At 40.6% G+C, this 26,302-nt stretch overlaps 1 pseudogene; it reads left to right on the top strand.

Annotated features, from left to right (window-relative positions):
- Positions 1-26,050, top strand: part of LOC134445625 (zinc finger protein 850-like) — a 69,589-nt pseudogene extending 43,539 nt beyond the window's left edge.
- Positions 26,051-26,302: the final 252 nt, after the last annotated feature.

A 26,302-nucleotide genomic window follows, 5' to 3' on the forward strand; every position in this document is an offset into this window, starting at 1 on the left:
GGTTAAAAACCTACAAAACTGTTATTTTGCTTTACAAAACAAATGTCAATGAAAGAAGATGTGGTACATTGTTTCATATTAGTCTTAGATGAGAAGAAACATTTCTGTTAAGATTTATGTAAAGGTTTATATGTCAAATTTCCTGCGGTGTGACTGTAACATTAATGAAACAATATATAATAATATATATATTTCAATTTTATTTGTTTAGGGGGAAAGCCCCTTGAGATAGGATATCTCGTTTTCGAGGGGGTCCCCAGGACAGACAGTACAGTACAGAAACAAGAACAGATGCTAAAACAAAATACAGAAACAAAAACACAACACTGATCAGGACAACACTATCACGCATACAGTACTTTCACACAAAGTCTCCCCCACTCCCCCCCAACATCGTCACCCTAGAAAGAATAACAGTTGGTCAAAACATGGCAGTATTAAGCCTACACATTTACAAAATGAATATTCGGTGTGTAGCATACAGTACAGTAGTAGGCTACTCAGCACATCAGCATTAGACATAATCACACACCTGATCATAATAATTATTCAAAAACATTGACATGTAGAGTTCTCCTGTAAGTAGGTAAAGATGGAGAATTTGAATGAGTGAAAGGAGGCTATGGATCTGATATGCCCCGGCAGACTATTCCAGTCGTAGGGCGCTCTAAATTTAAACGCCCGTCTACCAATCTCCTTTGTAATGTTTGGCACCGTGAACGTGGGGTGTTCAGTGAGCCGTAATCTATGGCCAGGTCTATGTGAGATTAGATAGCCTTTAAGATATTGGGGAAAGTCAAGGTACACACATTTAAAGATGAACTGATACCAGTGAAACTGTCTTCTGGCTTTTGGTGATAGTACGTTCAGGGAGTCATACAGTACACAGTGATGGGTCCTAAACGGACATCTAAGAACAAATCTACACAAGTTATTATAGGCTACAGTTAAAGGTTTCAGATTTGAGTCTGAGGTGTTATAATTTTAAGTTTGTGTATATAAATTAACCAACAACATTTTGAATAATGTATGAAGCATTTGGCATGATTGCATAAATCTTAACTTTAGATTAAGATATGTGAATGTGGAAAAAACTCAAGACAGTAATATTAACCACAAGTTCAATTTCGTAACACAAATTGCGTCCTGTGGGGTGACATGTATGTCAATGTTTGTGAATGGGCAGCTGCAAGGCCAACTACAAGGGTCTTAAAGACTGGCTCCTAACCAGTCAGTACCTCAGTTATTGGAGAGTGCTGTGGAAGTTTAAGGTGACTCTTAACCTCTTAATATGTCTTCATATTGCAATATTTCTGTCACGCAATGCTTAGGTTAATGCATTGACAGTAAATAGAATGGACGCCAAATCAACGCTATTTGCCATTCAACGCTTTGAAGCCAGATTTGGGAACATTCCAACTTACATTCCACCTTAGCAACGCCAAACGCAGGTGCTGATTGGACAACAACAAGACTTCTAACGGTCAATCAAACCATGTTCTGATGCTCATTGGTCAATTTAACTTTTAATATCTCTCTAAAATAAAACATCACCACAAAAAATCACCACCCTGGTAAGTTGGAGAGCAAGGGGACCTACTAGTTGAGCGAAAAATGATCCCCCTGGAGTGGCATTTAAGGGAGATACAGGGTTTTATGTCTCTCATAGGAATGAATGGGATTTGGCCATTTTTTGGTCTTTTTGGGTCCAACCTTGGCTCCAACTTGGCTTCAACAATGAAATAGAATTTTGGCCTCCATTCTATTTACTCTCAATGGGTTAATTTTATGGTGTCCTGTGGTGTGACTGCTCTTATAGGAGGAAAAAAAGTGTTTTTATTAATGAAAACACATATTAAGATTAAACACAATATCATTATCAAGTTAGCATGAGCTCAGATGTCAGTCATGTATACAAAAGGATTAAAATGGCCATAATGCAGTGAATTCCCTGTGGTGTGACTCCATTTTCCTGCAGTGTGACATGCCTATGCTATGTGTTGATGCAGGACACATTTTCCCAAAAATGGCAAAAATAAGGTGAAATTCCACAGACCACTAAGTGCTTTATTTTTTTCATTTTTTTCCAATTTTTATCCATCATTTTTTCAGGAATTTGAAAAACTTTTTTTTTTTTTTTGCGTTACGTCCTTAAACGTCAACCACCCATTTATATAGGCCTATGTATTTATCTTTTAGGCAGGTCTTTTATACTGTGAACCTCACTCCTCCACAGTACTTTTATCTTTTTAAGTCTTACTCTGTGCAACTCCTAACATAAAATGTATTTATTCATGCACTATTTATTATTTTTAACCCCTTATCCTTTGCCTATTATGTGTTTTTAAAATGTATTATGGAAGTGTGTGTGTGTGTGTGTGTGTGTGTGTGTGTGTGTGTGTGTGTGTGTGTGTGTGTGTGTGTGTGTGTGTGTGTGTGTGTGTGTGTGTGTGTGTGTCTGTCTGTCTGTCTGTCTGTAGGTCTGTCTGTAGGTCTGTCTGTGTGCTACTGCTGCTTCAAAACAATTGCCCATTGAAAGTGAAAACTATGCCCAAAACAAAAAACATTTCTAACCCTAACCCTAAAGGTAGGCTACTGTATGTTTTCCATGTGTTCTTTTGTGTGTTTTTGTCTGAAAAGAGCGAGCCTGAGCGTCATCTGTGCACATCTGTGCATCTGTCAGACTTGACGGACCGATGAGATTCTTGTTATGTTCCTCTATAGAAAAAAATAAAGGCTTTTATATAGTATTATATTATATTACATTACATTACATGAATTACCCCATTAATTATATTATATTATGTAATTAAGCCTATCATTGAGTAGCCTTACTGTGTTGCTTTAGAGATCAAAAAAAAGAACTCCAAGACGAATAATCCCCCCCCCCCTCCCTTCTTCAATAGTTTTCTTGTAACTCTCAGGATAAATAACACAAGGCTATAATTCAATTACCAAAGTGCAACTCTCCAGTAATATGATTATTTTCAGTGGTGTAGTCTACTTTTTTATGGTGGGTATAGACTACTGTATATTTGAGCATTTTTGAAGTGGGTATACTGTATATTTGTGCTATTCTAAATGATGCACCAATCAATTTTAAGTGGGTAGACTGTAGGCCTACTGAAATCCCTGAAATTTTGAAGTGGGTATACTCCGTATAGGCTGCCTGCGTTCTGCGTAGACTACACCTCTGATTAGACTACTTTACTCACACACTATTGTTGGTGTTGGGGTGCACTGGTGAGTTTATCCCTTCTGTGGACAGAGGCGGACTTTCAATTAGGCATACCTAGGCAATTGCCTAGGGCCCCGACCTAATCTGCCCTCCGCAGAGGCCCCGAATGTCACACCAGTCGTGGTAGACATGCAAAAACAACAGGCCTGATATTAATGTGTCACTTATGTAAAGTAATCAAAGATCTAGGTATATGTGACAAAACCCTTGACTGGCACCAAAACACCCAATTTTACGTCTATATAATGACTTTTGAGGGCCCCATGTTTATATTTCGCCTTGGGCCCCAAAATGGCTAGATCCGCCCCTGTCTGTGGCCTTAGTCAGCAGCCGCTCTAGGTACGGCCTTGCACAGCCCCCAGCAGGGGAAAAACAACTCCAGGGGTACATTCCAATATGACACCTTGCCTCCTCCACTTGTGCTTGTGGCCTCGCTCCGCCTCCTGGCCCCTCCTCCGTGGAGGAAACAAATAAGTTTCCCCGCTGTCAGCCTAGCCAAAACAACTTTTGGTAGACTTTTTTTTCATTCACCATCCAGTTTGCAAATTAGAAAATGACTTTACAATTGAGCTTTTGCGAGATATTGAAATATAATGCTGTTCACAGTGATGTCATCATGACCTATTACTTCCTGATACGAGGTCACAAGCACAAGTGGAGGAGGCAAGGTCGCATATTGGAACGCACTCCAGGTGTCTGTCCATTGGTATTTGTAGGGAGGCAGAGAGTCCAGACATTGCTGTTGCCAGATGTGTCTGATCAAATCCCGCCCAAAAGGTTCTCAAAACCGCCAAAATGCGCTTAGTTCCGCCCAATTTCAACCAATTGCATTGATTTCAATGGACAAAAAACTGCAGAAAAAAACACCAATGGCCAATTTTTCCCGTTTTTACCCGCAGACGGCCATCCCAAGTAGCCCAATTGGGCAGGTAACCGCCCAATCTGGCAACACTGCCATTGCTTGTCCTCCAAGGAGAGATAAATTGGTCCTGTCGCTATAGCAGGGCGCCAAAAGAAAGATAAGAATCTTTGTTTTAGACACAGACATTCTTTTAGGCCTACTCCTCTGCCGAGATTCTCATGTGACGGGCAGCAGCACATTTCACATGCAGTTGAAGTTCAAGCAACCTAGCTTCCAAGCTTACAAGATTCGCACGGAGTGCAACGCCTAGAAAACTTTTCTGGTGCGGTCAATTACTCACACCCGCGCCATGGTCGGATTTCCTGCATTACTGGAGCACTGAATCTGAAAAAGACGACTGATCACGACTCCCGAGGTAAGACGGACCGTCACATTAATAGCCTACTCGGCAGTGGTGTAGTCTACGTAGATCGCGGGTATACGGAGTATAGGCTTACCCACTTCTAAATGTCAGGGATTTCAGACCAGGGTTCCCCAACCTTTTTAGCACCAGGGACCGGCTTGAGTCCCATTTTTTTTCCACGGACCGGCAGTCACGCGTTATAATAATAATAATAGCCTAATAATAATAATAGTAGGCCTAATAATAATAACATTAGGCCTACACCAATATTAGCCTAGGTCAATTATTATTAGGCTATTGTTTATTATCATAGTTATTATTAATATGCCTAGTGATAATAATAGTATTAATAGGGTCTAAAGATAAGGCCTAATCCTTATCTAGGGCTAGTGGTGCAAGGAATGATCACCCGGAACTAGCAGTCATAGTTTTTTCGAACAACACGGGAATAGTTGGAAGCTGGAATTTGATACCGCTGAAGTTTGCTATTCAGCTCATGCCCTCGCGTCGCGTTTGTGTGGACTGCTGCTGATTCTACCGCAGTCTGAGTGCGCAGTTTTAGCCTATCTGTCAAAAACCCAATGCAATAGGTTTAAAAGAGGCAACGGGTTACATAGCATCGCCTTGTTTTCTGCTAACGCTGACGTTAAGGAGCTCCTGGAACAAGCGTTGGTCGTTATTAGTTGCAACGACATGGTCTCGCAACGCAATTAGCCTACATTCGTAACACGGCGTTGTTGTCACGAAACTGAAATAGCAACAAATAATAGGCCTAGAAGTAGATTTCTAAAGTAGCTCCCAAAAGTTTGCTTCGCAACGTTCAAAAGCCTTAAAAAGAAGACACATCCTCTGTTCACATTGCAGCAGTGATATGAAGTGGGCGCGGCCTCGCAGCATGCTTCTGGCGCATTTGACATTCAACTAGTGATTGGACGGCACATAGAACAGTTTGCTTGTTATTGAAAATTAAAATAGCCTACTTGTGCTATGTCTAGTAGCCTAATGCAAATATTAATATGGCAATACTAAAAGTTATAGGCTAGGCCTATTTGAGATTGGTGATGTTCTGTAGGCCTAGGCCTACTGCAGTTCATAACGAAGGTAGATGTCTTCTGGATTTTATTTATTTATTTATTTAGGCCTATTTATTTATTATTTAATTTATGTCTTGCGGCCCGGTATCAAATAGTCCATGGACCCGGTGGTTGGAATATGTCCGCAATATCTCTGCGACCCGGTGGTTGGAAACACAGTCTCGTAATGCCGCCACACCCCAAGGTTCCTACTGTAGGCTAGGTTTGTTATAGGTCCGTCCAGGAAAGTGAAATATCGTCCCTGTTTAAAAAAAAAAACAATGCACAAATTCATATTAGCCCATTGAAATAAACACAAATCATAAATAGTTCACGCTCGCACGACAATGTGTCCCATTTTTTTTTTAAACCACGAAATGTGGCAACCCTAGGTCTACTTTGGTAAGATGCAGACTGGGCATCATGTAGGCCTACACATTAATTACCCGCATCACGTTTGTCAGCGGATTGGTACCAGAAGTGAAGTTGCACCCTACCGCAGAACAAAAACTGTTTTTTTCACCAATATTAAAACCGTTTGTAGCCTAATTATATTGGCAGTGCCGACAGATTACAACCTACCAAAACAAAAAAGAAAGAAAAGAAAGGGAAGGGAATAAAACTGAGGCTGTATGGGCAGCAGACTAGTACATACACAGAGGGTCCCACTCAGTGGCGGAACAATTGCACACCGGGCCCCAGGGCAAAACACTGATAGGGCCCCCCCAATACAGCCTGCCAAGGTCACAATAGGGCCCCCACTATCAATACGGGAGGGCCCTGGGCCCAGGGGCAAATGCCCTGCTCGCCCCTCCTATAGCTCCGCCCCTGGTTCCACTACTACACTACCCTAGGTGACCCCAAACCCAGTTCTGGTAAATAGTGAAGGCACTGCACTCTTGTGAAAACCACACAACTCAGTAATCCACAGCAAACCACTTTACACGCAATACTATTTTGTGCTGACACACAAGGACCCTTGCTATAGGTATGCTCAAAAGTGGAGCTAAACAGTTCTACTACCCAGAGCCTCAGTTCAACAAAAAAGGAATTAGAAAGATAAAAGTAAATCTGGCCATAGACACAGAAAGACTATTTAAAAGCACCTGGCTTGGAGGTAATTTACGGAGGGGAGAAAGCGGCACAAACACTCAGGTAGCTGCACTGGTGCCGCTGCGACCGCGGGCTCCTAGGTGCACTTCTTTTGGTGGCGTGGGGGATGCAAGTCAAGGGGTGCATCCCAATATGTGACCTTGCCTCCTCCACTTGTGCTTGTCTCCTCGTCCCGCCTCCTGGCCCCTCCTCCGTGGAGAAAACGATAAAGTGTCCCAGCTGTCAGCCTCGCCACAACAACTTTTGAGGGACTGTTTTTCATTCACCATCCCAATTGCAAATGAGAAAAAGACTTTACAATTGAGCTTTTGCAAGATATTGAAATATAATGCTGTTGTCAGTGATGTCATCATGACGAGAAGCAAGTGGAGGAGGCAAGGTCGCATATTGCAACACTCACACACACGAACGCTTCCCCTGATGCCGACTTGTTTGTTCCACTGTGGGGTAGTGCTCAACCATTCAGCAGCAAGCGGTTAGCTTCCTCTAGAAGTAGCGTTAAGATACAACTGGTCAAGTCTCCTTGTTCTGTGGACAGCGAGTGCAGCCTTAAGCTACACTGAAGCAGTCTCTACCTGCACTACTGTGCCACACTACTGTAGCCATAGGCTACTACTAAAACAACGGCACCATGCAACATGCATGGGCTTGTAGCCTTAAGCTACAACCAGGGTAACTTCTCCCTGCTCTGTGCACAAAGACTTTTACAAAACTTCTCTCCTCCCTTTATCCTCCCCATGTTTCAGGCTTCCTGTTTCAGAAGACGAGGGTCGGCTTCAAATCAGTGCTCCCTCCACTGGGAGGGAGTGTATGTGTGTGCGCTAATGAGTGCATGTGTGTGCATTAACACATGTATATGTGTGCATAAAACAATTAAAAACAACAACAGGCGCTACTCCTGGTCACATCAGTCTTACCATTCCAAATAAAATTTAAAATTATTTTTTCATATGTTTTCATAAACACTCCATCAGGAGATGGTAACGCTTGTAATAAATATGTAAATTGTGAAAGTATCAGTGAATTAATCACTGTTATTTTTCCATAAATCGAAAGATAATTTCCTCTCCAGGCCTGAAGAATTTTATTCATTTTCTGGAGCTTTAACTCAAAGTTGGTCTTTACAAGGAGCTTTGTCTCTACTGGTATACAGTATGTATTCCTAAAAGGTTAACAGGTCCGTCTGTATACTGAATAGGCACTTTTCATAGATTATGTCTCATACCTTTCAAAGATCCTATTCTGAGGATGGAACATTTCTCATAATTTGGTTTTAATCCAGATAAAACGGCAAAGGAATCTAATTCTGTGATAAGGGAGTCTAAAGAAAAAGGATCTGGTTTTATGTAAAAGGAAGCGTCATCTGCATAAAAAGAGCATCTTGATTCTAATCCATTAATTTTTAAACCTGTGATGTTTGGATTATTTCTTATTCTTATGGCCAGTATTTCAATTGCAAGAATAAACAAATACGCTGAGAGAGGGCAACCCTGCCTCACTCCTTTGAATAATATAATTGGCTTTGAAATATGCCCATTGTTAATTATCCTACTGCAAGGATTTTGGTACAACACATGGATCCATTTGATAAAGTTGGCACCAAAATTATATGTCTTCAAACATTGACATATGAAATTCCAGCTGATTGTGTCGAATGCCGTCTGAAAATCAGCTATAAAAATTAGACCAGGCAAATTTTCTTTTTCATAATAATTCATTACTTCAAGTAAACGTCTGATGTTGTCGCCTATGAAGCGATCTTTCAGAAAACCTGTTTGATCTGGGTGAATTAAGTTCTGAATTACTTTTTTAAGCCTGAATGCTAAATATTTGGCCAAGATACGTGCATCACAACACAACAGCTTTATTGGTCTCCAATTTTTTAATTTCACAGGATCTTTTTCCTTGCCTTCAGCCTCGTGTTTCAAAAGAAGGGAAATTAAACCTTCTCTCTGGGAGTTAAATTGGTAACCCATTTCAATGGAATAGTTGAAGCATGTCAACAAAGGCACTTTAATTTCTGTAAAGAATGTTTTATACCACTCCACTGGTATTCCATCTAAACCAGGTGTTTTCCCATTTTGAAAAGAGCAAATGGCTTCATATAATTCTTCTTCTGTGATAAGACCTTCACACAGCTTTTGTTGGTCCTTCGTGAGTGTTGGGTAGAAAAACCCTTTCATGTGCTCAGTTAGTGAAATATTATCTGCCGTTGCAGTTTCTTCATTAAATATCCCATTATAGTATAGTATAGTCCACCACAACACCTTAATCCATTCATGTATTTGTATGCTTTATCTGTGCTTTTCTACATGTGATTTCTAATTCAGATTCAGATGCAGGCTGGTGGTGAATGAGAATCAGATTGAGATCTACTTCTGTTTAGCATTGTGCTCCTGTTTAAAGGGGCACTGTGCAGGAAATGGTCAAAAACGGTACTGCAACTATGCTGCTCATTGAAACTGGGTTGCCTATAGCCAAATTTGATCTTTTCTTGGAAGTTTACTGAGTAATAAACTAATATTTTCTAGTATGGCCCAAGTACAGTCAGGCTGAATCTCAAATGGTGCACTTGTGCACTTCAGTGTCCATGTTTCAGTGTGTATGCCGTATTAGTTACGCACTGAAACATAGTGCCTGAAGTGCACAAGTGTGCCATTTGAGATCCAGCCTCAGTCTTGCAGGTAAAAATGGCTATTTCTGGAAATTCAAAATGGCGGACCATGGAGAAAATCCCCCCCTTTCATGTATGAAAAGTGCAATTTTTCCAGTCATAATGAACACTTTGAATTTGATGGTGGCGGTTAATATTCATGAAAAAGGTAACATTAGTGAATGGGTAGTATGGATTCTGGAAATAATCAACAGAAAAATCGATTCAAAGTTGGTGTTTCCTGTATAGCATTGTGCTCCTGTTTAAAGTTGGTGTTTCCTGTTTTTGTTTTTCAGGTCTTCCCACCTGCTAATGCCTGGCTTACAATAATGGCATCACAACGCCTAATGTCAGTGAAGGAGGAGCCAGAAGAAGAGGACTTTGATGACTTTCTATACTCTTATATACGTGCACATCCAATAGAGGATGAGAAGCCTAAATTGGAACAAAACTTTCAAACTGTAATGTATGAGTCCCCTACTGTTCCTGAGCCAGACTTCATGAGGATCTTGAGTAAAGAAGAAGAGGAAGAGGAGGAGGAGGATGAAGAACAAGAAAAGGAGGAGGAGGAGGAGGATGAAGAACAAGACGAGGAGGAGGAGGAAGAGGAGGTTGGACAGTGCAGCCAAGATGCAACTTCAGCAGAAAGTAAGCCAAGTTGGTATGAATTTCCATAAACTCAATCGTTTAATTTCAAGTGTGCTATTTTGTGGTGCATTCAGACAGGATAAGAAAAAGTCTGTGATTTACTCAATCGACAGACATTGTGACCGGGAAAAACTCAACTACATCATAGAGACATTGCTATGACACAGGCCCTGTTAAGGTCTAACAAGGCAAAGGGGTTTAACTTCCATGGTGCCAATACTGCTGGGTGGCACTGTAAAAATAACAAATATGTAGATGAATCTATATTATAGAGAGAGGAGTTTTGCATAAAAATGAAATTACAGGTAGACATGTCCAGTCTATTAGTCACATCCAGTGCTCTTAAAGGGACACTGTGTGAGATTTTTTTGTTGTTTATTTCCAGAATTCCTGATACCCATTCACTAATGTTACCTTTTTCATGAATACTTACTACCACCTTCAAATTATAAGTATTCATTATGACTGGAAAAATGGCACTTTTCATACATGAAAACGGGGATCTTCTCCATGGTCCGCCATTTTGAATTTCCAGAAATAGCCATTTTTAGCTGCAAAAATGACTGTACTTGGGCCATACTAGAAAATATTAGTTTATTACTTTGTAAACGTTAATGAAAAGATAAAAATTGGCAATATGCAGCCAAGTTTCAATGAGCAGCATAGTTGCAGTACCTTTTTTGCCCATTTCCTGCACAGTGTCCCTTTAATTAGCTTTTTTCACTACCAGCCAAAATGGTTATTGATGTTAATTTTACTAGCCAAACACACTCTCACTAATGGGTCAAAGTGACTTTTCTTTTCTACCAGCCAAGCGGTTTTTTTTACCAGCATTTGGCAGGCTGACTGGTGTTAATTTAGAGCCCTGGTCACATCTATTGGTGTAATGTAGTGACTATGCCCAGAGATTTAATATTTTGTCACAGTTGACACTCAGAAGGGCCAGGTAGGCCTATTTTTTTATTTAACCTTTATTTAACCAGGAAAAATAAACCCGTTGAGATTAAGAACCTCTGTGTCCTATTCATAGCGAGACCGTGCCCTCCTAGTGACGCAACAGCTTCGGCGTTGCTACCAGTCAGGTCAAGAGTCAATGCAAGTACTTTCTGATTTCCCGGAAATACGGGAACTCCTCCCACTTTGTTGGGAAGCAAACAATCAAACCAAGGGAGGCCATTTGGGAAATGCTGTTTGGGAAATGTTAATTGTTATGCTCTTGGTCAGATGATCCAAGTCGATGATTTTTGTCATGTTTTTGGTACAAGGTGTGTATTAGGGTAAATGTTGGGGGGGGGGGGGATCTGTTGTATGTATTGACTGTCCTCATGTACAATGCACCACCTACTTAGAAGAAAGGACAATAAAGACACTTTACTACTACTACTAAACAGGCTAGCCTACTCACATTCTTACTTATCATATTTGTGTGGCTACATGTGGTCTTCAATACTTTTAACCATCTACAACGTGTAAAAGATATGTGTCATTCAAGCTGAATCATACAATACATCATTGTGTGTTTTCAATGTGTTTAATATTGTCTTAAAATTGTCTTATTTATTTTGTAGGCGATGATCAGAGGATTCAGTCTAATGGAAGACAGTCCACAGAGGGGGAAGGATACACAGGAAGACAGAACCCTCAGACGGCAAACAAGTTTCAGTGCTCTCACTGTGAAAAGAGTTTTACTGACATGGACAGTTTCAAGAAACACCAGAGGATCCATTCAGGGGGGAATCCATTTGAGTGCCCAGAATGCGGAAATCGTTTTAGTCGTATGGGCCATCTCAGGCAACACCAGATGATCCATACAGGGGGAAAGCCATTTAATTGCACTCAATGTGGAAATAGCTTTAGTACCAAGTCTAACCTCAAGACACATCAGAGGATCCATACAGGGGAAAAGCCATTTGAGTGCTCAGATTGTAAAAAGACATTTTGTCAAATAAGCAATCTCAAGACTCACCAGAGGGTCCATACAGGGCAAAAACCATTTGAGTGCTCAGAATGTGGAAAGCGTTTTGGGCACATGAGCAGTCTCAAGAAACACCAGTGGGTCCATACAGGGGAAAAACCATTTGAGTGCTCAGAATGTGGAAAGAGATTTAGTCAAATGAGCAGTCTCAAGCTACACCAGATGATCCATTCAGGGGAAACGCCTTTTCATTGCTCTGAATGCGGAAAGCGTTTTATTCATATGTGCAATCTCAAGGAACATCAGAGGATCCATACAGGGGAAAATCCATTTGAGTGCTCTCAATGTGGAAAGGCCTTTAGGCATATGGGCATTCTCAAGTCACACCAGAGGATCCATACAGGGGAAAAGCCATTTGAGTGCTCAGAATGTGGAAAGAGTTTTAGGCATATATGCCATCTCAAGAAGCACCAGAGGATAATCCATACAGGGGAAAAAACATTTGAGTGCTCTCAATGTGGAAAGAGTGTTACTGAAATGAGCACTCTCAAGAAACACCAGATGATCCATACAGGGGAAAAGCCATTTGAGTGCTCAGAATGTGGAAAGAGTTTTAGGCAAATAGACCATCTTAAGAAGCACCAGATAATCCATACAGGGGAAAAGCCATTTGAGTGCTCTCAATGTGGAAAGAGTTTTACTGAAATGAGCACTCTCAAGAAACACCAGAGGATCCATACAGGGGAAAAGCCATTTGAGTGCTCAGAAAATGGAAACAGCTTCAGCATTATTAGCAGCTTTAAGACACACCAGAGGATCCATACAGGGGAAAAGCCATTTGAGTGCTCAGAATGTGGAAAGTGTTTTAGGCAAATGGGCAATCTCAAGACTCACCAGAGGATCCATACAGGGGAAAAGCCATTTGAGTGCTCAGAATGTGGAAAGTGTTATAAGCAAAAATGCAATCTCAAGACACACCAGCTGATCCATACAGGAGAAAAACCATTTGAGTGCTCTCAATGTGGAAAGAGTTTTACTGAAATGAGCACTCTCAAGAAACACCAGATGATCCATACAGGGGAAAAGCCATTTGAGTGCTCAGAATGTGGAAAGAGTTTTAGGCATATAGGCCTTCTCAAGAGACACCAGAGGAGAATCCATACATGGGAAAAACCATTTGAGTGCTCTCAATGTGGAAAGAGTTTTACTGAAATGAGCACTCTCAAGCTACACCAGATGATCCATACAGGGGAAAAGCCATTTGAGTGCTCAGAATGTGGAAAGAAGTTTAGTCACATGAGCCATCTCAAGAGACACCAGAGGAGAATCCATACAGGGGAAAAACCATTTGAGTGCTCTCAATGTGGAAAGAGTTTTACTGACATGAGCACTCTCAAGAGACACCAGATGATCCATACAGAGGAAAAGCCATTTGAGTGCTCAGAATGTGGAGAGAGTTTTAGGCAAATAGGCCATCTCAAGCTACACCAGAGAATCCATACAGGGGAAAAGGTATTTGAGTGCTCCGAATGTGGAAAGAACTTTAGTCACATGAGCAGTCTCAAGACACACCAGCTGATCCATACAGGAGAAAAATCATTTGAGTGCTCAGAATGTGGAAAGAGTTTTAGTCAAATGGGCCATCTCGGGCAACACCAGAGGGTCCATATGGGGGGAAAGCCATTTGAGTGCTCAGAATGTGGAAAGTGTTTTAGCTATATAGCCAATCTCAAGAGACACCAGAGAACCCATACAAGGGAAAGACCATTTGATTGCTCAGAATGCAGAACGAATTTTAGTAGCAAGAAGTACCCCAAGCTACACCAGAGGGTCCATACAGGGGAATCGCCATTTGAGTGCTCTTAATTAGTCCCTCCAGGAATTTGCGATGTTGCGATTTGCAAATGTTTTGCAACTTTAGTGAGTTCTGGCAAATTCTGCGCGATATTGCAACTTTTAACAATCAGCACGATTTCCTGCAGCTTTTGGCACCTTTTTGGCCGTTTAATTCTGTGGCTTAATGCAACTCAAAAATAGACATCGAAACATCGGGCCGCCGCGCCCTCTCTCTCTTCTGCTCGCCCACTCACACACTGGAAACAGCCTGGAGGCATAAGCTGCTCCGTTCACTTCGTTGCACAGTGCCTCAAGTTGAAGGATAAGTTTAGCCAATTTCAACATGCAGTTGTAATGCTCACACTATCCTGGACTTGACAGAACCTCAGTACATTACATTTCAAAAAATCATCTTGATTTATTCCAAAAAACATCCAAAAGGTTATGCAACATCAGAAGACAAATAGCAAACAGCGATACCTTTTGGGAAAATATTGGGAGTAGGCCTACCGGTATGTAAAAAAAAACAAATGTAAAGCTAAGCCCCAAAAGAATACTCTGCTTTAAAGGAACAGACCACCCTCTTTTTGATTTTCACGTTTGCATGTGAAAGCATTATTCATGAATGTGCATATCATTTTCGTCTATGCGTTTGCATTGTCCTGTTTAACAGGCAAATTGGGCATAGTAATGCAAGTCTTTGGTACAAAATAAAACATCATCAAATGTACTTATAAACCACTTTGTGAGTGTAAAATGGCAATTTCATTTTGTCCAGTGACCACTTCTGACTTGATGCTCAAGTTAACAGTGATCATGCTAAGCTATGCTAATAATTCTGATCCAATAAATCTAAGTACTAAAAACACTGAGAAGAAAACGATATGCACATTCATGAATAATGCTTGGAAACACTGCAAATATGTGAAAATCAAAAATGGGTGTTCTGTTCCTTTAAATGTGCACTGTCTGAGATTTTTAGTTTTTTGTTTCCAGAATTCATGCTGCTCATTCACAAATGTTACCCTTTTCACGAATATACAAACATGAAAAGGGGGATCTTCTCCATGATCTGCCATTTTTAGCTGCGATAATTGCTGTACTTTGGTCATACTAGTAAATATTGGTTCATTACTTAGTAAATATTCCTGAAAAGATCATAGCAATAAGCAGCACAGTTTCAATGAGCAGGGTAGTTGCAATACCTACTCTTCCCACATCCTCACTCTTAAAACAAAAGGTTCTAAATTGAACCTAATTGGGTTCTATAGCTTGGTAGGCCTACATATATGGCACCCTTTTAAGGGTCTATATAGAACCATTTAAGAGGGTTCAATTGAAAGAACCTTAAATGGTTATTATTTCAAAAAATGGTGCTAAAAGGCACCTTTAATATTATTATTAGCTTTATTATTATTATTATTATTATTATTATTATTATTATTATTATATTTACATACAGACATGCTTATGTACTAGTCCTGTATGTGACTGGACTAAATGTGAAATAAACTGTAAAGGTCAATCATTTAAAAATTTGAGCACAGAAATGTGTATGGACTTACAGGCAGGGGCTTACTATGTGTGATTGGACTCAATGTGAAATGGACTCTAAAGTTCAAGCATTTGAAAATTCAAGTAAAAGGTGGAGAAGAAGGAGTCGCACACAGGAGCTGAATATAGGCTATAGCACCTTGTTATCAGAAAAAGGTCCCATTACCCCAGATTGAACCCCTATGGTGCTATATAGAACCTACAAGAACCCTTTTTTATACATACACCTTTAAAATAAATGTGTGAAGAAATCAATTATCATTGTATCACGTAGGTAAGGAACCTATTGCTGACCATCACGCTCTCGCTCTCTCTTACGGGAAAGGGTTTGCATCTGCTGAAGTTCGCTAGATTGAAATATGACGACAAATATCAACTAACATGGTTTGAAATTGTAACTAAGGTTAGGCTATCAGATTATTTACCAATGTGGTGGAAAAGTAGGCCCAAATGTCGCCAGAGTGACGGCTTGCAACCTGGGAACCATGTTTTGACACGATATGTTGGGAGAGCGTTTAACATAGTGTTTCTCAACGGGGGCGCAACAGCCCCCCCAGGGGGCGTTGAGGAGCCCTAGGGGGGCGTTGAGAAGGATACAGCTGAGTGGGGGCGGGGCTTATTTTCTTTTACAATACTAATGGGGCGTTGGCAGGCTTATGATGACATCAAGGGGGCTTTGGGAGACTTGTGATGAGGTCAACGGGGCGTTTGTTAAAAAAAAAGTTTGAGAACCACTGGTTTAACTCCTCATCACGGACACTTGTAGATCTGCGTAAGGTGCATAGTCGTAGCCTACATGAACTGGTTTTAATGCTAATGGAACCATGTTTTAATGCAACATGTAATTGTATACTTCTTTATTTTGTGTGCTTTAAATGTTTTACTAGATTCTGGCTATATATGGCTATCTGGCTATAAACCTTTTATGTATTCACATGTACAAGTTGTGTCATGGCCTTGCCATGTCATGTTTCTAATAATGTGTACTGTGTTGTCCCTGTCTAATAAACTACAAATAAATAAAATCAATATCAAACATCCTCGCACGTCATTGGATAAACTTTGAAAAATAAATTTGCACACCTCAGCTGGCAGGTGTGTGGGAGATGGCCCATGGGTTGCTCAGCAAACTATTTGAAAAAACTCCCGCACACTGACCATTTTGCTGTTTTTCCTTTAATGAACGTTTCGGCCCTAGACGAAAACAGCGAAATGGTGAGTGTGCGGGAGTTTTTCCAAATATGTCATTGGATAAACCATCTATTATCGATTTCAAGGGGCCTCTCTGGCGCCCCCTCTTGGTCATACGCAAATTAATCAGTGATTTGGTAATTCATGTACTGTCTGCAATTAATTTGCAATGAATCTCCTAAAAACAAAAATAAAATAATTGAATACAATAGAGTAGTGGCATTAGCTGTGGTTGCGCCACCCTGGCATGTGCTGCTACTAAAACACCATTGACACACTCTCTTTTATTTTTTTATGTTCCCAACAGAGCAATAGTAAATATCTGAGGCATAAACCGGTGCAAAGGTTTTTGCTTCTACTGATTTTGTAGACATTTAAGTGGCTGGGGTCAAAATGACCCCAAGGATCACGGATGTAACCTAAATCTGAGGATAACAGGAGGGTTAAGGTGCCCTGTGTTATATATTCTTTGTTTATTTCCAGAATTCATGCTGCCCATTCACAAATTCCAATAGCCTACCTTTTTTATGAATACTAACCACAACCATCAAATTCTACAGTATGTCTCATACGTGAGTACACCCCTCACATTTCTGCAGATTTGTAAGTATATCTTTGCATAGGATAACATTGAAGAGATTTCACTTTCACCAATGAGATTCTTGTTATGCTCCTCTAGGCCTAGCCTATAAAATATAGGCTATTATATTATATTATATTATATTATATTATATTATATTATATTATATTATATTATATCACGTTATATTATATTATATTAGGCCTATATCATTGTGTAGGCCTACTGTGTTGCTTTAGAGATTAAATAAAAAAAAATAAAAAAATCTCCAAGACGAACAATCCCCCTCTTCAATAGTTTTCTTGTAACTCTCAGGATAAATAACACAAGGCTATAATTCCATTACCAACTCTTCAGTAATGTGATTATTTCACACTATTGTTGGTGCTGCAAATAAGGCCAGGCAGATAGGAGCTTGGTGTAGACCTACATTATTTAGGTAGAAGTGAGTGAGAGAGACCACCTGAGCAGCGTGCGTGCATTCCGGGAGGGGAGCGCTGTCGTTGTGTCAGCTTTATGCCATGTCTCCCTTCCTCCAACATTATCCCTAGCCCTAACCCTAACCCTAAACTTAACCGTAAATCACTCGTTTGAGACATTTGCTTACCGTCGTTTCTAGTCAGCCTTCAGTCACGCTTGATTGTTGACGTCGGTCCGCATTATTTTCCCCCCCAGAACCAAACTACCCCAATTGTCAGTTCCCCCTTTCGTCGCCCAACCACGAGAAACGAGGCTATTCATAAAGGCACCACAAGGCTAAAAGTTTATTTTTTTTCTGTTTTTCTCATAAAGACTTCACGAAAGGCCCGAGTTACTGTTGCCTGAGTGCCTATTGGTCTTTGAAAAAAAGAGACCCATGAGTCTGACAGAATATTCACTTTTAATTCCATTGAAAGTGAAAACTATGCCCAAAACAAAAACATTTCTAACCCTAAAGGTAGGCTACTGTATGTTTTTCCGGACCGTGTGTTCTTTTGTGTGTTTGTTTGCTTTTGTCTGAAAAGAGCGAGCCTGAGCGTCATCTGTGCACATCTGTGCATCTGTCTGACTGGGCGGACCAATGAGATTCTTGTTATGCTCCTTTATACAAAAATAAAATAGGCTTTTATATATTATATTACATTACATTACATTTAATTATATTATATATTATATTATATATTATATTATATTATTTTATATTATATTATGTAATTAAGCCTAACATTGTGTAGCCTTACTGTGTTGCTTTAGAGATTAAAAAGAAGAACTCAAAGACGAATAATCCCCTCCCTTCTTCAATAGTTTTCTTGTAACTCTCAGGATAAATAACACAAGGCTATAATTCAATTACCAAAGTGCAACTCTCCAGTAATATGATTATTTTCAGTGGTGTAGTCTACTTTTTTATGGTGGGTATAGACTACTGTATATTTGAGCATTTTTGAAGTGGGTATACTGTATATTTGTGCTACTCTAAATGATGCACCAATCAATTTTAAGTGGGTAGGCTGTAGGCCTACTGAAATCCCTGACATTTTGAAGTGGGTATACTCCGTATAGGCTGCCTGCGTTCTACGTAGACTACACCTCTGATTAGGCTATTTTACTCACACTATTGTTGGTGTTGGGGTGCACTGGTGAGTTTATCCCCTCTGTGGACAGAATCGGACTTTCAATTAGGCAAACCTAGGCAATTGCCTAGGGCCCCGACCTAATCTGCCCTCCACAGAGGCCCAGAATGTCACACCAGTCGTGGTAGACATGCAAAAAAAAGCAGGCCTGATATTAATGTGTCACTTATGTAAAGTAATCAAAGATCTAGGTATATGTGACAAAACCCTTGACTGGCACCAAAACACCCAATTTTACGTCTATATAATGACTTTTGAGGGCCCCATGTTTATATTTTGCCTTGGGCCCCAAAATGGCTAGATCCGCCCCTGTCTGTGGCCCATAAGTCAGCAGCCGCTCTAGGTACGGCCTTGCACAGCCCCCAGCAGGGGAAAAACAACTCCAGGGGTACATTCCAATATGCCACCTTGCCTCCTCCACTTGTGCTTGTGGCCTTGCTCAGCCCTCTGGCCCCTCCTCCGTGGAGGAAACAAAGAATTTCCCCGCTGTCAGCCTAGCCACAACAACTTTGGTAGACTTTTTTTCATTCACCATCCAGTTTGCAAATGAGAAAATGACTTTACAATTGAGCTTTTGCGAGATATTGAAATATAATGCTGTTGACAGTGATGTCATCATGACCTATTACTTCCTGGTACGAGGCCACAAGCACAAGTGGAGGACGCAAGGTCACATATTGGAACGCACTCCAGGTGTCTGTCCATTGGTATTTGTAGGGAGGCAGAGAGTCCAGACATTGCTGTTGCCAGATGTGTCTGATCAAATCCCGCCCAAAAGGTTCTCAAAACCGCCAAAATGTGCTTAATTCCGCCCAATTTCAACCAATTACATTGATTTCTATGGACACAAAACTGCAGAAAAAAACACCAAATGGCCAATTTTTCCCGTTTTTACCCGCAGACGGCCATCCCAAGTAGCCCAATCTGGCAACACTGCCATTGCCTGTCCTCCAAGGGGAGATAAATTGGTCCTGACCAAGGTCAGGTCGCTATAGCAGGGCGCCGAAAGAAAGATAAGACTCTTTGTTTTGTTTAGGCACAGACATTCTTTTACTGCTCTGCCGGGATTCTCATGTGACAGGCAGCAGCACATTTCACATGCAGTTGAAGTTCAAGCAACCTAGCTTCCAAGCTTACAAGATTCGCACAGAGTGCAACATCTAGAAAACTTTTCTGGTGCGGTCAATTACTCACACAAGCGCCATGGTCGGATTTCCTGCATTACTGGAGCACTGAATCTGAAAAAAGACGACTGATCACGACTCCCGAGGTAAGACGGACCGCTGGTCACATTAATTTAATAGCCTACTCGGCAGTGGTGTAGTCTACGTAGATCGCGGGTATACGGAGTATAGGCTTACCCACTTCTACATTTCAGGGATTTCAGTATACCCACTTAAAATTGATTGATCCATTATTTTGAATAGCACAAATATATAGGCTACAGTATACCCACTTCAAAGAATGCTGAAATATACAGTATACCCACTTCAAAAGATGTTGAAATATACAGTATACCCACCATAAAAAAGCAGACTACACCACTGATACTCGGCTGCTACAGTCCATCACCTCGCCAATTACTCACATGCTTGCCCAAGTGGCCATAAACTGCCGGAATATGCCTGCAATATTATGTCATCATCCATTGCGTATAGATGACACGCTGATTTTAACCCACTATCGCGTGTGTCCAATAGGCCTACACCTTTTCAAGTTAAGGCGTGCTCCACAACGCCCTGTAACAGGTTTGGTTTAGTTATGGTTTTGGTTTAGGCACAATAAGTGACACTGTGGACACTTTATATGATGATGTTTGTGTGTGTGTGTGTGTGTGTGTGTGTGTGAGAGAGAGAGAGAGAGAGAGAGAGAGAGAGAGAGAGAGAGAGAGAGAGAGAGAGAGAGAGATGCCTTGGCAAAATGTATGTAACAGTGAGCTACTTATGGTTATTTATGTGTAAGTATGTGTGTAATGTCTAGTGGTCAATGTCTTAATTCATGTATGTTACTGGTTCTACGTTTTGAGTGCGCTTTTGGCAAACGCAAAATGTCAATTATCAGGGTTTCTTTTTTTAAATAAATGACCTAGATGTTTCCATAGTGTATACATTTAAGTTTCCAAACAAACAAATTGCCAAGCTTAATCTTAAATCATTTGATAAATACTCTTATGAAAGGTAACATTTACTTGATTATGTTTTCAACAGTGTTATGGACAAATTCAAACATTTCAAAACTATATTAAACATATATCAAAATACTACACAGTTGAAACAACATACGTTTGAAAGTGCGTATGTCCCTTAAAAATAATGTTGTCATTAATTTGTGCAACTGATATAGAAAATGTGATTGTTCAGCTTCATAGGATTTTATGATTCACTGTGATACAGACTGACACATGTTTCATTATAAATCCCTGTAACGTCTGATTTGAATTTAGTCACCCTCCTTACACAAGTCCCGCTCCAGAGATAATCCCTATTGTCTGTTCATGGGATTTTTCCAACACATAAGGGATCAATATCACAAAAACACTTTCAAAACAGTCAACCGTGTTACTCAACTGTGTTACGATCAACAATGCAGGGGAACAAGTCGGCACTTTTTTAGGAGAAAAAACGGAGCAGACAAACCCAACTCTCTAGAACACAAATTATTTTGTTTGTTTGTCTGTCAATATGGGGATAAATTGGCAAAAACATACTCCTCCTCAACTGTCATAGCTGACGCGTAACATCATTGACGGTAACACGGCTTGACATTTCAGGCATTTTTATGGTGTTGTGCTAACCGAAGACCTCAGAAGTTCCACCACAACACCTTAATCCATTCATGTATTTGTATGCTTTATCTGTGCTTTTCTACATGTGATTTCTAATTCAGATTCTTATAAATATGTTGATAACACAGTTGACAGACAATTTTCCCGTTATGAGAACATGAAAAAGAATGGATTAAATTATGGAATAATGGAGCTCAAAGCTTACCAAAAAGTCTTCCCGTATCCTGCCAAAGAGGTTATGACATCACGTGATGTTATTCGTATGGCCTAAGACCACACCATTACTGATTTATGGAGGGGGTTTCAGACCGTGAGACGGTTAACATAGTTTTCGTGGACACACACAAAATGGCAAATTTCATGTACAATGGAAAGCACAATGGTCTTTCTGGCAGTTTTGTCGTATTGTGATGATTACTGTGAATCAACGTTTGCAATCGTCTTGGGCAAATCAAATTTCTTTACATGCTAATATGAAGACTGAATCTGACATTTGGAAAACAGGACGGCATGAAAACGCCCAAAACCAGTTTTTAATATTCATTCTTGCTGAGGGGAATAATGCCATGTCTTCACTTTCTGTATTATATGAAAGATAAATGTGTGCTAATGTCCAAAACATCATTGGATGCAGTTAATAGTTAGTGGAATTGGCAAATAAAATCCATGGACTTAAAAGCGCAGCCGAATCGTAGAATGACCCATGTGTGTTTGCTACTTGACACCTTAATTTTCCCCTGGGATCAATAAACGATACTCTACTCTACTCTGCTATGTATGGGGATGTTTCAGGAGCCTTTCTGCCATGGATGGGCAGGGAGAGGTAAGTTGGGATTCGAAAATGCAACCCTCTGACAGATTAAATGATTAATTTCAATGATTCTTGCTTGATACATTAATCAATACCTTTAAATGGGGACGAAACATGTTTTAATTTGGTTTTCAATTGGTCTAAATATAATGTTTGCAAGCAGAATTTTGGTCGCAACCTCAACACAAACATCCCGCGCACCCCCTGAAATCTCTGGTGCACCCCCAGGGGTCGCCCTTACCCCAGGTTAAGAACCACTGCATTAGGCCACTGCCACTATTTGTATTTGCCTGGTTAACACCAGACCTAATCACAAGTGAGATGTCTTTCAGATCGAAACGATTGTGTAGAACTAAAGGCAGTATGGGAGTTCCCAGGCTATATTTGTATAGTGCCCACAGCAGTACAGGCCATGGTTGCCCAGCACAGTTCTACAGTTCTACAAGGCTGCATGTGTGTGTGTATGAATGAACATTCTAAAGGTGACAGTTTGCTGTATGAACTACAATATTGTGTGCTGCCCTGTTTTTACACTAAAAACTTTGGCAAGCTGTCTAATGAAATTAACACTGCTCTCTGTGTCAAAGTTTAGATCACGTTTCTAGGCCAAATGGTTCAGTCAAAAAATGGCTATACGCTGAGCTGTTCACACACTACACACACACAAAATTATGAATGAGGAAAGCCCGTAGGGATTATAAAACAGCTATCTCCCAAACATTTTTAAGAGTTGGCTAATGCTCTTTACACAGTTTGTAGTCAGAGCCAAGACCTCTCTGACAATGCCTTTACCTAGTCGATAGGTAAAGTGGTTAATTTTATTTTATTTAAAAACCAAAGACTGAGGTCACCTCTCACTCTAACTGCCAGGGCTAGTGACTTTTCGAACTGGTCGTTTTGGCGCTCGAACCGCGTCTCTATCTCGAACGCTGCAATGATTCAAAGCTGGCTTGCGAATTCCCGCAAGCATACTAAATGACTTACAGCATGTTCTGTTTGTGTTCCAAGATGATGTATTTGTGTTGTAGAATAGTGAAAGGATGTTCAGCCTCAGACCACACAGCTGTGTGGTAACAAATATATTTTACATTGACCTACTTTTCTGACTGAAACATTTGGAAGTAGATTAAATTGATGGTGTTAGTGCAACACTAGCTCATGGTGTTATGTATCTGTTACAGAACGTATTCCTCTGCACCTAATATGAGGATGATCGACCGTGCTCCTGTTTTAAAGTTGATATTTAAAGTTGATGTTTGCAGGCTGGTGGTGGATGTGAAATCAGATTGAGATCTACTCCTGTTTAGCATTGTGCTCCTGTTTAAAGGGGCACTGTGCAGGAAATGGTCAAAAACGGTACTGCAACTATGCTGCTCATTGAAACTGGGTTGCCTATAGCCAAATTTGATCTTTTCATGGAAGTTTACTGAGTAATAAACTAATATTTTCTAGTATGGCCCAAGTACAGTCAGTTTTGCAGCTAAAAATGGCTATTTCTGGAAATTCAAAATGGCGGACCATGGAGAAGATCCCCCCTTTCATGTATGAAAAGTGCAATTTTTCCAGTCATAATGAACACTTTGAATTTGATGGTGGTGGATAATATTCATGAAAAAGGTAACATTGGTGAATGAGTAGCATGGATTCTGGAAATAATCAACAAAAAATCCCTTTAAAGTTGGTGTTTCCTGTTTAGCATTGTGCTCCTGTTTAAAGTTGGTGTTTCCTGTTTTTGTTTTTCAGGTCCTGCCACCTGCAAATGCCTGGCTTACAACAATGGCATCGCAACTTCTAATGTCAGTGAAGGAGGAGCCAGAAGAAGAGGACTTTGATGACTTTCTATACTCTTATATACGTGCACATCCAATAGAGGATGAGAATCCTAAATTGGAACCAAACTTCAAAACTGAAATGTATGAGTTGCCTACAGTCCCTGAGCCAGACTTCATGAGGACCTTGGATATTAAAGAAGAAGAGGAAGAGGAGGAGGAGGATGAAGAGGTGGAGGTTGGACAGTACAGCCAAGATGCATCTTCAGCAGAAAGTAAGACAAGTTTGTATGAATTTCCATAAACCCAAATCATTTAATGTCATGCCAATGTGATTACATGTGGCCCTTTTACATTAGCACCAGTAGAACCGCTCAGCTGCTCAGAATTTCAAAGAAATTGATTTATGGGATCACACCCTTGGCCAGCAATTGCAGCTCAGTTTTCTGAAGAAGGTGTAGCAACACCAAAACATTAGTCAGGTGTTTGCACAGGAATAACTCTTAAAAACTAGACTGCTGTGTGCTCCAGCCTCTCCTTCTCAGTCATACAGTACTAGATTGTGTGTGGTCTGTTGTGAATCATCACAAGTCAAAGCAAAATGCTCAGAATAATTTAAGCAAAATGTGTTATATCTGTGACATATAATGTGTTATAATGTGGCATATCTTATTTATGTTGTAGGTGATGATCAGAGGATTCAGTCTAATGGAAGACAGTCCACAGAGGGGGAAGGATACACAGGAAGACAGAATCCTGAGACAGCAAACAAGTTTCAGAGTTCTCACTGTGAAAAGAGTTTTACTGACATGGACAGTTTCAAGAAACACCAGAAGATGCATTCAGGGGGAAAGACATTTCAGTGTTCAGAATGTGGGGAAAGTTTTAGTAGCAAGGACTACCTCAAGACTCACCAGGTGATCCATACAGGGAAAAAGCCATTTGAGTGCTCAGAATGTGGAAAGAGTTTTAGGCAAATAGGCAGTCTCAGGACACACCAGATGACCCATACAGGGGAAAAGCCATTTCAGTGCTCAGAATGTGGAAAGAGTTTTAGGAGCAAGAACTACCTCAAGCAACACCAGGTGATCCATACAGGGGAAAAGCCATTTGAGTGCTCTGAATGTAGAAAGACATTTAGTCACATGAGCAATCTCAAGAAACACCAGAGGGTCCATACAGGGGAAAAGCCATTTGAGTGCTCAGATTGTAGAAAGACATTTAGTCAAATAAGCAATCTCGAGGCACACCAGAAGATCCATACAGGGGAAAAACCATTTGAGTGCTCAGAATGCGGAAAGCGTTTCAGTCATATGCACCATCTCAGGCAACACCAGATAATCCATACAGGGGAAAAGCCATTTAAGTGCACTCAATGTGGAAATAGCTTTAGTCAAATGGCTGTACTCAAGACACACCAGAGGATCCATACAGGGGAAAAGCCATTTAAGTGCTCAGAATGTGGAAAGGGCTTTAGTCAACGTAGCAGCCTTCAAAGTCACCAGGTTATCCATACAGGGGGAAAGCCATTTATTTGCTGTCACTGTGGAAAGCGCTTCAACCACAAAAGTAATCTCATGAAACACCAGAGGATCCATATGCTACAGGGGAAAAGCCATTTAAGTGCCCAGAATGTGGAAAGAGTTTTCGTCAAATGAGCCATCTCAAGACTCACCAGATGACCCATCCAGGTGGAAATCCGTTTCAGTGCTCAGAATGTGGAAAGAGTTTTAGTAGCAAGGACTACCTCAAACAACACCAGAGGGTGCATACAGGGGAAAAGCCATTTGGTTGCTCTCAATGTGGAAAGAGTTTTCGTCAAATGAGCCATCTCAAGAAACACCAGATGACCCATACAGGTGGAAAGGGAAATGGGCAATCTCAAGCAACACCAGGTGATCCATACAGGGCTAAAACTGTTTAAATGTTGTCAGTGTGGAAAGAGTTTTAAGGTCCGTACGAAACGGGGAAGGCAGCTGTCCTTCCAGTGAGCTAGGACACCTGGACAGCTAGTTCCTGGACAGCTAGTCACTAAGTGTGATTCGAAATGAAAAATTGCTTTATTTCCTCCCTTGGCAGTTCACTGTGTAGGTATCGTTCCTGCCACTTCTCTACTCAGAGAAGCTCATGACAAACTCGTGACAATCCTGTGACTCAAACCGATGATGATTGAGGCGAAGGTCATCAATAATCATTAGGATAAGAGTTGCTTCCCTGATGAACACTATCTAACTTCCCCTCCGATCGCCAAATGGCTG

This window comes from Engraulis encrasicolus, chromosome 3, assembly GCF_034702125.1.
Source record: "Engraulis encrasicolus isolate BLACKSEA-1 chromosome 3, IST_EnEncr_1.0, whole genome shotgun sequence".
Taxonomy (NCBI): domain Eukaryota; kingdom Metazoa; phylum Chordata; class Actinopteri; order Clupeiformes; family Engraulidae; genus Engraulis; species Engraulis encrasicolus.